Here is a 13925-nt window from a genome sequence, read left to right as displayed (position 1 = left end):
ATAATGAAACTGTGATATAGGTTTTATTGTTTCAATTTACTGGTAAGGACACTAAGTCTCAGAAAGGTTAATACACTTGCCTGAGGTCACCCAGTTACTAAGGTTTGAGCCAGGATTGGACTCTAGACAGTTTGACTCCAGTGTTTGAGCTCTTTCTGCTGCTGTGCAGGGTGTGTAGCAGAAAGTAAAGCCAGCACAATGAGCCCTGCTCCTTTGAGTCAGTCTATGAGAGCCAGGAGAATCATTCGAGGTGCTGTGCAGGAGAGAGAAATTAGAATCCTTCTTTCACTCTGCAAACATCTTCTGAATCTCCCACTCTGATCTACCCCTTTCCCTACATCCAGTTTCAGACAAAGAGCTAAGCCTAACAAAAGTAAAAATCATAGTAATTATTATAAAGTAATGATAATATAAAGTTAACTCTCACTTAATATGAGAGCTCTCATGATACATACCTTTCCACTCACACACATCCACACATTTTCTTGCTTAATATTTGTTCTTCCATCTGCCTTGCAAAGAACTATCTCCCCTCGTGAGTGTTCTTGTGGGGGTCTGTCCTCCTGCTGACCCTGAATTTCAAGGAGGAGGCAGATGCTCAGCTGCTGCTCAGCCCTCTGGCTATACTTTGAGCCTTAGAGAGACAAGCAGGTACATGATTTTCTGCCACGTTACAAATAAGGAAACATGAAGGAGTAACTTGGGTTGCATGTATTATGTACGATGGCTATATGGGACTTACTGTCTTCCGGTGCTTTGGCTCAAAGGAAATTACAAACATTATTAAGCATTTGTTATACTGTGCCTCGTGGGAATGTCATTTAGCTTCTTGATACATAAATGTTAGATCTGATCTGCAAGAAGAATGTTAGTACCACTTACTGGTGATTTACTACATGTCAAGCACCGTGATAGGCACCTTACATGCATTTGTTCTTTCATAGCTTTTGCAGTAGGCATGACTGTCCCGTTTTACTTATGAGCACACAGATTTAGAGAGGTTAAGCAACTGGCTTAAGATCACACAGCTAGTCAGAGGCAGATTTAGAATCAAGTCTAACTCCTTCTGACTCCAAAGGTCATCCTATGCATCATGCTATGTAGCTTTGGAAGAAATAGGCTTGTGATGCCCTGAAACTTAATGTTTTAAAATAGATATTAAAGTGCCCTGGCTGGGTTGCTCAGTTGATTAGGGTGTTGTTCCGATATGCCAAGGTTGCAGGTATCTGGTCAAACACATACCAGAATCAACCAATAAACGGATAAATAAGTGGAACAACAAATCAATGTTTCTCTCTCTCTCTCTCAAATCAAATCAAATCAAATCAAATAAAAAATAGATATTAAAGCAATTTGATATCTGTTGTATTCTCAAAACAATTTAGTGAGATAGACAATATTTTTCATCCTAAGACATCCATCCCTTTTTACTCCTCTTTCTCCTCCCCTAACTACCTCTTTCAAGGCCCAACTTCTAAAATAAAATTAGTCCTCACACCCCGTTCTCACCTCAGCATGCTTCCATTGGGCTTTCATGCTCTCCTTGTCACAGAAACAGCTCTTGTCATTGTCCCTGATGGCCTCCCTGTTGCCAATCCCACTGGACTTCTCCCCCTGCTCCTATCTTTTCCAGATTTTAAGGAATATTTGACCCAGGAGATTCCTCCTTCCTTGAAAGAATGTCCTCCCTTGGTTTTGGGGACACCACACACTGTCCTTGTTCTACTTTTCTTGCCACCCCTCAGTCTCCTTCAAGGGTCCTTTTTATCTGGGGGGCATATACAGACCAGCTGTTTCTGCAACAGCCATTTCTTCCTGCTTCCCTATGAATGCTCCAGTGTGATTCAGGGCAGCAAAGTGCCCAGCTAAAAATGCTTCCTTTCTGGACTCACTTGGAGTTAGGGGTTGATGTATCAGAGTGTTACAGAAAGGGGACCTGGTCTTTCGCTGGTCTGCCTAGGGTTCTTGATTTTGTGCAGTAAAAACTTCACAACACGAATTCAGGTGAATTTTAGAGGATGTTTACTTGTTTTTTAAAAGATTTTAAAATTGATTTTTAGAGAGAGAGGAAGTGGGGTAGAGGGCTACCTCCTATGACCTGGGCTTGTGCCCTGGCAGGGAGTTGAACTAGCAACCTTTTAGTGCCTGGGATGGCTCCCAATCAACTGAGTCACACAGGCCAAGGCTAGAGGATGTTTATTAAAGCTGGGGGCAATGAAACAAGAAATGGCTGGGAAATGAGCCTGGGCTGGTCTGCTTAGCTCACTAGAAATCAGAGAAAAGAGGGCCTTGGGGAGAAGTTCAGGGGGTTTGCTTTTGATGAATTGCCACTACCCTTGACTGCCCTGGTTGCAAGCCTCATGGGGTCCTTTAGAGTTTAGGAGATGCATGCCTGTGGGGCAAGAAGAGGGGGAGGGAGAGGGGAAAGACTAAGGGGAAAGGAGGAAGAGTGCACGCAGGGCCTTCGTTTTGAGAGATTTTAAAGGTTGGGCATTTATGGGAGGATCTCAATAGAATATTCATCAGGTTTATGCTGATATACCAAAATGAGATTTATTCCCTTAACTTCTTCTGTCTTTGATTGTGGTGGCAAATGGCACTAATTGGATTTCTGTGTCTCACTGAGTAGGGTGATTTAAGCTATTTACCCTCTGGTTGGGTAGCAGTGTCCTTGGATTAGAGAAAATAGAATTTACAAGATGGCTGCAAATTGCTGTTTAACTATCTATCTCAGTTTCCCTCTTCCGCTTCTCCTGGCTTACTAGCTTGTCTCAACAGTTCTGGGCAACGAAGAAGTCAGTTGAGCCCTAACCAGTGTGGCTCAGTTGGTTGGTGTTGTCCGTGTATCAAAAGGTTGCAGGTTCAATTCCTGGTCAGGGCACATACCTTGGTTGTGGGTTTGTTCCACGGTGGGAGGCAACCAATTGACCTCTCCATCTCTCCCTTTCTCCCTCTCTCCCTCTCCCTCTCCTTCTCCCTTCCTCTCTTTAAAATCAATGATGAAACATATCCTAGGGCAGTGATGGCGAACCTTTTGAGCTTGGCGTGTCAGCATTTTGAAAAACCCTAACTTAACTCTGGTGCCGTGCCACATATAGAAATTTTTTGATATTTGAAACCATAGTAAAACAAAGACTTATATTTTTGATATTTATTTATATATTTAAATGTCATTTAACAAAGAAAAATCAACCAAAAAAATGAGTTCGCATGTCACCTCTGACACGCGTGTCATAGGTTCGCCATCACTGTCCTAGAGTGTGGATTAAAAAAAAGAAGTTGGTTGGTTGAGTAAAAGCTTTTCTAGGTCCTCTTATGTTTCTTGAGAACAGGGGGCTGACTTACCCTGTGTGCCTCCCCTTCCTACCTGAGTTGTGGTTGTGCGCCTAAAAGTGCAATTTCCTTGAAGCCACAGCTCAAGGACAGAGGCCTACATATAAAGATGGCAGGAGGGGAGATAAAAGAACTTGGGTTCCTGAAAATATCACTGGCCAGATGCACCAGCTCCAGACTTCACATTAGGTGAGACTATGCCCTGTCTGTTTAAGACACGATCAGTGTATACTGTTGTTTGCCATCATATTCATTCTGAATTGATATACTACATGGTCTCTGAATGTTAGAATCATGAAGGATTTAGTCATTGGACTCTCTTATCTTTTATCTTTTTAATAATATATAGGTACTGGGAGAATGAAGCTCTCACTAGGTGACTTTGTGCATTCCCTTAGCTTTAAATAATAATTGGACCTCATTATTCCTCTGCCAAAAACATTCTGTAGCAAATGCCTCCCATCCTCACCTCTCAGCCTTACATTAGTTTTCAGCTGTGGCTGGGGTGGGAAGCTTCAAGTCAATTCATAAGATAGTGGATACTTGCTGTGCACTAGATAAGAGCGGGACTTTGCTTCCTGTTTGGGGATTCCTTTAAATTTGCAGGTCAATAGGAAGCTTGAAGCAAAGGATAAACAGTCCCACCTCTAGTGCATCCGGACACCAATTCTGGAAAGCTTGCTTGATGCTTTTCCGGAGGTTGGATGAAGCCCCACTGCTTCTGCTATAAGTGGTAATTTACATACTGCATTTTCATCCTCCCCTCCCTTAATCTCCTGATCTCTTTCCTGGGGTCATTCCAAGTAAACTACCTGCAGGTAGGTTTTCATTTTAGGCTTTGTTTTCTCCCTTTACCAAAGCTAAGGAACCCCATACTGGCTTTCCCTTTCACTTGGAATAATCTGCCAACAAATCACTGCTCATCTCTTCTATCTCATTTCATTCTACTCTCCCCTCTTGTATGGCATTGGCCCCCTCCTAGTTTCTTGCATATGTCCAAAAACAAAAATGTCGTGAAGGGTGGCAGAATATGCCACCCCAAAATATGCCTTTTTGGCATAAGGATTATTTTGAGCTGATTATTTTTGAGAAAAAGCAGACAACAGAAATTGCCTTTTTGTAAGGGCAATCTCCATTTGTAGGGTGTCTCCCTGCCTGTACCAAGGATTAACTCTAAATCACGAGGAACTCTTGTTAATAGAGAAGGCACCAGATATAAATCTGCATGCAATCTTATTGGACTTTTCCTGATAAACTCCCATAACTGGACTTCACACCCCTCAACAGATTTCTTTTATCTCTAGTATTTAAAGTGCTGGCTTGAGTCATTTCTGGGAGTTGCTTAGCTTTTCTGGGTATCTCCCATGTATATATGTTATTAAACTCCTGTTTTTCTCTTGTTAATCTGTCTTTTATTGCTTCTCAGCCATACAATTTAGATGGGCAGATAAAATTATTTTTCCTCCCCCACACCAGTTTGTGAATTTCAGCTGGAATTTATTCTGGCCAGAGAACCAGGGTTGTCCATTTTCAGAATAAGTAGGTACATCCAAGAGATGAAGGCTCAGTCCTGGGGAGTGCTTGAAGAGAGGATAATGAGAGCAAAGGGGAGAAGGAGCGCCAGACCCCTAGAGGAGGACCGAGGCTTATCCCCTCTTCCCTCCAGGATCTCTCTGTGTAACATGCAGCCCAGCACAATGGGACTCTCCCTTGAGCAGGCTAACCTGATCAACAAAGGCGTGTACTGGCATTCCTTGCTGTGGGAGTTGTGCAGAACTCCCTTCCCTCCCTAGCAAGGGGTTCCTCCTCCCTGCTTCCAGTCTGTCTGAACAACCTTGTCTCAGCTATATTACAATTAATCACATTAGAATTTGGCACAGCAGGTATATTCTCTTATGTTTCATGTGGGTTGAAACATATCCTAGTCTCCCTGATGAAAACTTTGTAGATTTCCTGGTTTCATCAACAATGTATTTCTAATTAGTTTTTGTAATTTTAATCCCTCATTATCAAATGAATGCAGTTCCTTGCAGAATGTTTGGAAAGTACAGAAAGAAGCAAACAGACAAACCACAATGCCACTAGGAAGAAAATAGTTTGGTATATGTCCACGGACATATAACCACCAACATGCTTTAAAACTCTCCTGGAGTGATGTGTGGGGATGACTGCTCTCATCCTGGCCCCTCCTAGGCCTGGCAATCACTCTGGCAGCGGGAGTCCAATCAGAGTCCTTCTCTGGGAATGACATATGGACTCTGGGAAAAGGGAGCTTCCTTTTTCTACTAGAACTGCTAGGTTGGGATGCGAAATGACTGGCAGTATTGGTAAACATTTTCCTTATGATAGAAGCAGCCTATTGTAGAGAGAGAATGAAACAAATACACAGGATTAGAAATAGCCAAGAAATGAAGAGAGAAAAGGAGAAAAAGAGCAAGAACTATTGATCACATGTGAGCACCTGCATCTTTTCAAGCCAGTCATAACCATGGACTTCCCTGTTTATAGGAGCCAATCAATTCATTTTTCTTTCTTTTTAAAAAAATATATTTTATTGCCGAAACCGGTTTGGCTCAGTGGATAGAGCGTCGGCCTGCGGACTGAAAGGTACCAGGTTCGATTCCGGTCAAGGGCATGTACCTGGGTTGCGGGCACATCCCCAGTAGGAGATGTGCAGGAGGCAGCTGATCGATGTTTCTCTCTCATCGATGTTTCTAACTCTCTATCTCTCTCCCTTCCTCTCTGTGAAAAATCAATAAAATATATTAAAAAAATATATATATATTTTATTGATTTTAGAGAGGAAGGGAGAGGGAGAGAGAGATAGAAACATCAATGATGGAGAGAGAACCAAGATGGCGGCATAGGTTAACTCCGGAGTTTGCCGCTTTGAACAACTACTTCAAAAGTGAAACTAAAACACGGAACTGACATCACCCAGAACCACAGGAACGCTGGCTGAGTGGAAGTCCTACAACTAGGAGGAAAGAGAAATGCACACGGACACTCAGAGGAGGCGCAGCGGTGAAGTCAAATTCTGAGGTGCGGAGTGTGCGGAGCGGGCTGGCGGCGGAGGGCGCGATTGTTGTTTTCAATCGGGAGGGAGTCGCAGACTCTGAGCACCAGATCCGGGCGAGTCTTTAGGGACCCAGACTCAAACGGGAGAAGCGGGACTGTCTGGCTGCGGTCAGAGCGAGTGCAGCTTTCTCTCCGAGCTTTGCAGCGGGTGCTGGGACTCAGAGAGGCAGAGCCCCTGGGGACAGGACTGAGAGGCGCCATAACTGCTCTCTCCGGCCCACCCTGTTGATCCTGTGCGACCCGCCCCGCCCAAGCCCTGCACAGAGGCATTTGCCGGATAGCCTCAGGCAAAAGCTAGATTAGCACCTCCCTAGAGGACAGAAGTTCTCTCACTGCTGACACAGCTGATTCTCATAGCCACTTGGCCTGGAGGTCAAACCCTCCCTGGAATTAGCTACAACAATCAAGATTTAACTATAAGACTGCGAACAAAGACCACTAGGGGGTGCACCAAGGAAGCATAACAAAATGCGGAGACAAAGAAACAGGACAAAATTGTCAATGGAAGATATAGAGTTCAGAACCACACTTTTAAGGTCTCTCAAGAACTGTTTAGAAGCTGTCGATAAACTTAATGAGATCTACACGAAAACTAATAAGACCCTCGATCTTATATTGGGGAACCAACGAGAAATTAAGCATACACGGACTGAAATAACGAATATTATACAGACGCCCGACAGCAGACCAGAGGAGCGCAAGAATCAAGTCAATGATTTGAAATGCGAGGAAGCAAAAAACATCCAACCGGAAAAGCAAAATGAAAAAAGAATCCAAAAATGCGAGGATAGCGTAAGGAGCCTCTGGGACAGCTTCAAGCGTACCAACATCAGAATTATAGGGGTGCCAGAAGATGAGAGAGAGCAAGATATTGAAAACCTATTTGAAGAAATAATGACAGAAAACTTCCCCCACCTGGTGAAAGAAATGGACTTACAGGTCCAAGAAGCTCGGAGAACCCCAAACAAAAAGAATCCAAAGAGGACCACACCAAGACACATCATAATTAAAATGCCAAGAGCAAAAGATAAAGAGAGAATCTTAAAAACAGCAAGAGAAAGAAACTCAGTTACCTACAAGGGAATACTCATACGACTGTCAGCTGATTTCTCAACAGAAACATTGCAGGCCAGGAGGGAGTGGCAAGAAATATTCAAAGTGATGAATACCAAGAACCTACAACCAAGATTACTTTATCCAGCAAAGCTATCATTCAGAATTGAAGGTCAGATAAAGAGCTTCACAGATAAGGAAAAGCTAAAGGAGTTCATCACCACCAAACCAGGATTATATGAAATGCTGAAAGGTATCCTTTAAGAAGAGGAAGAGGAAGAAAAAGGTAAAGATACACATTATGAACAACAAATATGCATCTATCAACAAGTGAATCTAAGAATCAAGTGAATTAATAATCAGATGAACAGAATGAACTGTTGATTATAATAGAATCAGGGACATAGAAAGGAAATGGACTGACTATTCTTGGGGGGGAAAGGGGTGTGGGAGATGTGGGAAGAGACTGGACAAAAATCGTGCACCTATGGATGAGGACAGTGGGTGGGGAGTGAGGGTGGAGGGTGGGGCGGGAACTGGGAGGAGGGGACTTATGGGGGGAAAAAAAAAGAGGAACAAATGTAATAATCTGAACAATAAAGATTTAATTAAAAAAAAAAAGGAAAAGAAAAAAAAAAGAAACATCAATGATGGGAGAGAATCATTGATTGCCTGCCTCCTGCACGCCCCCTATTGGGGATCGAGTTGGCAACCCAGGCATATGCCCTTGGCCAGAATTGAACCTGCGAACCTTTAGTCCGCAGGCCAACGCTCTATCCACTGAGCCAAACAGGCTCAGGCTAAATTCATTTTTTAAAAATTAATTTTAACTTAAAATTTTTTCATGCATTTATTTGAGCCAAATTGTTGACATGTTGGGAAGCATAATTTTGAATGCTCCTTTAACTGGGGTTTTAATAGTTGAACCAAGAGAGTCATTATTAAGTACAGTGCTTGTAGACATCTCATTTAATCCTTCGACACTTCTGTGAACTGCATTTTTAACCATGTTTTACAGATAAGGAGACTGAAATTTAGGTAGATTAAATATCTTGCTTAAAATCCCTTGGACAGAGAATTTATCTAACTCTAAACCTGAATTCTTATTCTTATGTTACAGTTACACTTTTATTTTATTTTTAAGTAATTGTTTTAAAAGTTTCTGTTTTGTTGATTGATTTTTTTGCAACTGCTTAATTTAAATGTTAACCCTCGCATAATGTTACCTCCTTTTTACTTTATCAAAGAGTGCCAGGGGCCTGGCCAAGTGCACTGAAGGGTTGCTGGTTTGCTCCCCAGTCAGGGCACATACCTGGGTTTCAGACTTAATCCCTGGTCAGAGCATGTAGGGAAGGCAACTGATGGATATTTCTCTCTCTTCCTTTCTCTCTCTAAGCATGTCTCAGGTGAGGATTTTAAAAAAAAGGGTATCAGGGGTGGAACAAGACAGGCCACAGAGCTTAGAGAGGGCTCAGAGGTGTTTCCCTTTTATGGGAGGAGCCTGCTGTAAGTACTCTCCATTCCTCCCTCCAGCCCAACCATAACCCCTACACACATAAACACAGCCTGGCCTGTGTCTCTCCATCATGAATGAGCACATGAACATGGCACATTCTGCTCATAATCAGTGAGTTGGTACAGCCAGGATGTGGAGAGGGGTGGGGATGAGGCTTATTCTAATCAGGGGATGGGCTTCAAGTATGATCCAGAAACACATCTCTAAGGTGGCAGGCTCCACTCTCCTCCAACCCTGAGAATCCACCTCTCCTCCCGGGAAATTCTGACATTACTCTCTGCGTAGTCTCCTCTCAGAAAGACAGTGATAGCATGGTAGTTGTACTAGTTTCCTAGTGAAGCTGTAACAAAGAACCACAGACTAAGCGGCTTAAAACAATAGAAATTTATTCTCTCACAGTTCTGGAGGTTAGACATCCAAAAATCAGTGACGGCAGGGTTATGCTTCCTTTGAGGATTCTAAGGAGGAATCAGTTCTTTCTTTCTTCCTTCCTTCCTTCCTTCCTTCCTTCCTTCCTTCCTTCCTTCCTTCCTTCCTTCCTTCCTTCCTTCCTTCTCTCTCTCTCTCTCTCTCTCTCTCTCTCTCTCTCTCTCTCTCTCTTTCTTTCTTACCTTCCAGTGGCCTCAAATTTTCCTTGGTTTGTGGTAATGTAAACTCCAATCTTTGCCTATGTTTTCCCATGACCTTCTCCTATGGATATTATTAAGAAGTACCATCCCCTGTCCTAGCTGGTTTGGCTCAGTGGATAGAGCGTCAGACTGTGGACTGAAGGGTCCCGGGTTCGATTCCAGTCAAGAGCACATGCCCAGGTTGTGGGCTTGATCCCCAGTAGGGGGGGCGTGCAGGAGGCAGCCAATCATGATTCTCTCCTATCATTGATGTTTCTATCTTTCTCTCCCTCTCCCTCTCCCTTCCTCTCTGAAATCAATAAAAATATATATTAAAAAAAAAAAAGAAGTACCATCCCCTCCCTCTACACCCTCCCACACCCCTTATGAGGCCTGGCTTAAATGTAGGAACTGTAAGATAAGAAATAAAACTTTCCTCTACCTTGTTAGGTCCAGTAGTTTGGGGCCTGCAAATTAAACTGATAAAAACCAGTAATAGGAGAATAAAAGACATTTTGTTTATACATGCTACACACATACATATAGAAGAACTTAGTGATGAATAAGTCAAGGGGTGGTTAGAATATCGGGCTTATATACCATCTTAACAAAGGGTGATAAATTTGTGGAGAAGAGACAAGACAAAGAAAGGGTTTGGATTCCTAAGGGTGGTAAATTGTAGGAAGGTGAATATGCTAGGGAAACTAATAGAAGATAAGAGTTATTTTAGTAAGATTTGTTTACGCAGACCTATTTGGTGCTGACTTTCTGTCTCTAGTGATGATGATGGTTTTCCTCCTCACATATGGGAAAGGGGAGGAGGACACCTTTACAAAGGGAAATTTATGACCTGCTTTTAAGTAGATAGATGAAGAGGAAACAAAAATAAGAATGAAAAAAGCTGCCTCTGCTTTTGCTACTACTTAATTGCTTTCAGCTCCAAATAACTCTTTGGCCAAAGTGCTTATTTGGGGGTAGCATATTCTGATCCCTTGCATAACAAGTTAATTGATAAAGCACATAAATTATGAGTATGTTTCTTTAATAGAATCATGGACTTCTATGTATGAAAGGACTTGAAATTCCTACATACTAATTTTAGAGGTGAGGCAACTGGGGCCCAGGGACATCAAGAAACTTGCTGCTATTTGTCTCTTGCCTCATATCCTTCTTGGCTCCTCATCATCACATACAGGATGGGGCAAAAGTAGGTTTATAGTTATATGTGAAACAAAGAGTTCATTCTTGTATTATTTTAAAAAAATACTTCATCTGTATTATGTGTTCACCACCCTAAGTCAAGTTACTTTTTACTAATTATCCTATCTAATAATAGACAAACATGGTAATTGACCATACCTTTGCTATACCTCCCATTGGCTAATCAGCACAATATGCAAATTAACCACCAACAAAGATGGCAGCTAATTTGCATACTGCAGGCAGGGCAGGACAGCATAGCCGCCAGCGCAAGCTGCTATCCCAGGCCGCAGGCCGGCCCCAGAAGCCCCCAGAAGCCAGTGATTGGGGGGAGATGGGATGCCATGCCCAGGCCTGATACCTCTGGTGGAGGCATCAGGCCTGGGCAAGGGGCCGATCCAGCAATTGGAGGGTGATGGGGGTCCCCTGCCCAGGCCTGACACCTCTGGCCAAGGTGTCAGGCCTGGGCAGGGGGCGGAGCCAGCAATCGGAGGGCTCTGGGGGTCCTCTGCCCGAGCCTGATGCCTCTGGCTGAGGCGCCAGGCCTGGGCGAGGGCGGAGCCGGCAATGGGAGGGATATGGGGGTCCCCTGCCCAGGCCTGACACCTCTGGCGGAGGCATCAGGCCTGGGCAAGGGGCCGATCTGGCGATCGGAGGGTGATGGGGGTCGACGCCTCTGGCCGAGGCGTCAGGCCTGGGCAAGGGCGGAGCTGGTGATCGGGGGGAGATGGGGGTCCCCTGCCCAGGCCTGAAGCCTGGGCCAGAGGGGTAAGGCCTGTGGCGGGGGTGGGGGGTGGGGGGCAAGCCGGAGATTGGTGTGAACTACAGAGGAAACACCTTTTCTGACCGCTCATTGGCTAAGCTCCCTGTATGGCACTGGTAATATTCTTAGTAACTGGGGTAATAAGAACCCAAAAAGGTGATCTAGGGTTTTTCAGCACACTCCTGGCGAAAAAAAGGAAAGTCCACTGCTGGAGGGCTAAGAAATGTCATATCCTGCCCTAGTTGGTTTGGCTCAGTGAATACTACCTTGGCCTGCCGATGGCAGAGTCTGAGTTCAATTCTGACCAAGGGCATGTACCTAGGTTGCAGGCTCCTCCCTGGCTGGGGTCCAGGTCAGGGCTCATGCAGGAGGCAACCAATCAAAGTGTTCCTCTCACTTTGATGTTTCTCTCTGTCTTTCCCTTTCTCTTCCACATTCTCTAAAAATCAATGGAAACATATCCTCAGGTGAGGATAAAAAAAAAAGAAAGAAATTATTATTATATGAAAGACACATCTTGAAAATGCCTAAAGAAAATTGTCATTTTTTTCATGGTGAAGGGACTGGAGTCCGTGTTGATGAAAAAATCTTGCTGGCTGCAGTGACTGACAGTGGCTGCAGCAGCGGGGTGATGAGGCTGGTGCCTTCCCCCGATCAGCCCAGTCACCTCCCACAAAGGGAGGCCAGACTGCGGCTTAGGCCTTATCCCCAAGGGGAGCAGGGAGCGGGCCTAAGCTGTCACTAAGACATCCCCTGAGGGCTCCCAGTATGTGAGAGGGGGCAGGCTGGGCTGAAAGACAACCACCTCCCCCCCCCCCAGTGCATGAATTTCGTGCACCGGGCCCCTAGTCTATACTAATAAAATGGTAATATGCTAATTAGACCCGGTCAACCAGCCATCTTCCAGATGTCCAACTTCCTTCCAGGCAAAGCCATGGTGGTAGGAGCTAAGGGAGAGGCAGTTAGGGGCGATTAGGCTGGCAGGGGGTTAGGGGCGATTAAGGCCAGCAGGGGAGGGCAGTTAGAGGTGACCAGGCCAGCAGAGGAGGACAGTTGGGGGCAAGATCAGGCAAGCAGGGGAGGGCAGTGGGGGGCAACCAGGCTGGCAGGGAAGGGCAGTTGGGGGCCTTAGGCAGGCAGGTGAGTGGTTAGGAGCCAGTGGTCCTGGATTGAGAGAGGTATGTCTGACTGCCTGTGGGATCTGGCCTAAACCGGCAGTCGGACATCCCTCGAGGGGTCCCAGATTGGAGAGGGTGCAGGCTGGGTTGAAGGACACCCCTACCCCCGTGCACGTGGGTGAATGAAACACTACATTCACCTAATGTTTATTAAATTAAACTAAATTGCTTTTACTCACAGGTTAATGAAAAAATCAAGATAGTTATTGTGTGTTATCTACTCCATCATACTGTAGTGTTAAAAATAATCTTTGTTCCAAAATTTACTTAATATTACTAAAATATGTGGGTAGACATCTCCCCCTGTTTTGCCTCTTATTTAAGAACATGCAGTTTCTTCCTTAAGCCTACAGACTACCTCATTAGGTTTCCCTTGAATCATGGTTATGTTTCTGGCCATTTCGAATTGGTTTACAACACAATTCAGTCCTAAAGAACACACATTCAGGTGGGGAACATCAGAAATTAGTAAGAAGGTTTCACTATTTTTGATCATTTTATGAGAAAACTGTTTGGTCTAATATTTCTTGTAAAGCCATGATTTAGAAACAGAGAGATCTTATTACAAAATTCCCCCACTTTTCTCTGTACTTTATCAATAACTAACAGCTAAAACATACAAGATGAACTCACCCTAACTACTGACAAAAAAGCACCTAAAATCCCTTCTCGTCTAAACCTCACTATGCTATCAATTCTAGAAAGTACTTACCATTCTGAGATTTCATAAGCTATGGTAGTGAGAACACATTAAATAAGTATACAGTCTGCATGCTAAAAAATTATTGAAATCTTAGTTTAATTTAAAGTAATTAATTTTTATTGCCATTTAAGATAACAGCTATTGAAATGCAATACAAATTTAAATAATAGTAAGATATTTTTAATTTCAACTAAAATATAGAAAACCAAATTGGAGTCTAGAAATTACAATGTTTGCTTTGCTACATATAAAGAGTAGCAAGAGCCTTCCTCCTAAATTAAGGTACTCAGAAATTACTTCAAAATGAATGATTTATCATTCTCAATTTTAAAAATAAAATTTAAAAAATGAAATAAGAAAGTACTATAAATAAGGATAATCGAAAAACAATTTTGGAACAGAGAACATTTTCTAAATATGCCACAAAATGTTAGAGCAAATAGAAATTTTTTGCAAAATATGTGACAAACATAAGGTTAATATTGATAATACA

The sequence above is a fragment of the Myotis daubentonii genome, chromosome 3 (assembly GCF_963259705.1).
Source record: "Myotis daubentonii chromosome 3, mMyoDau2.1, whole genome shotgun sequence".
Lineage (NCBI taxonomy): Eukaryota > Metazoa > Chordata > Mammalia > Chiroptera > Vespertilionidae > Myotis > Myotis daubentonii.
The sequence above is the reverse complement of the archived record's forward strand: the minus strand, read 5'-3'. Positions refer to the sequence as shown.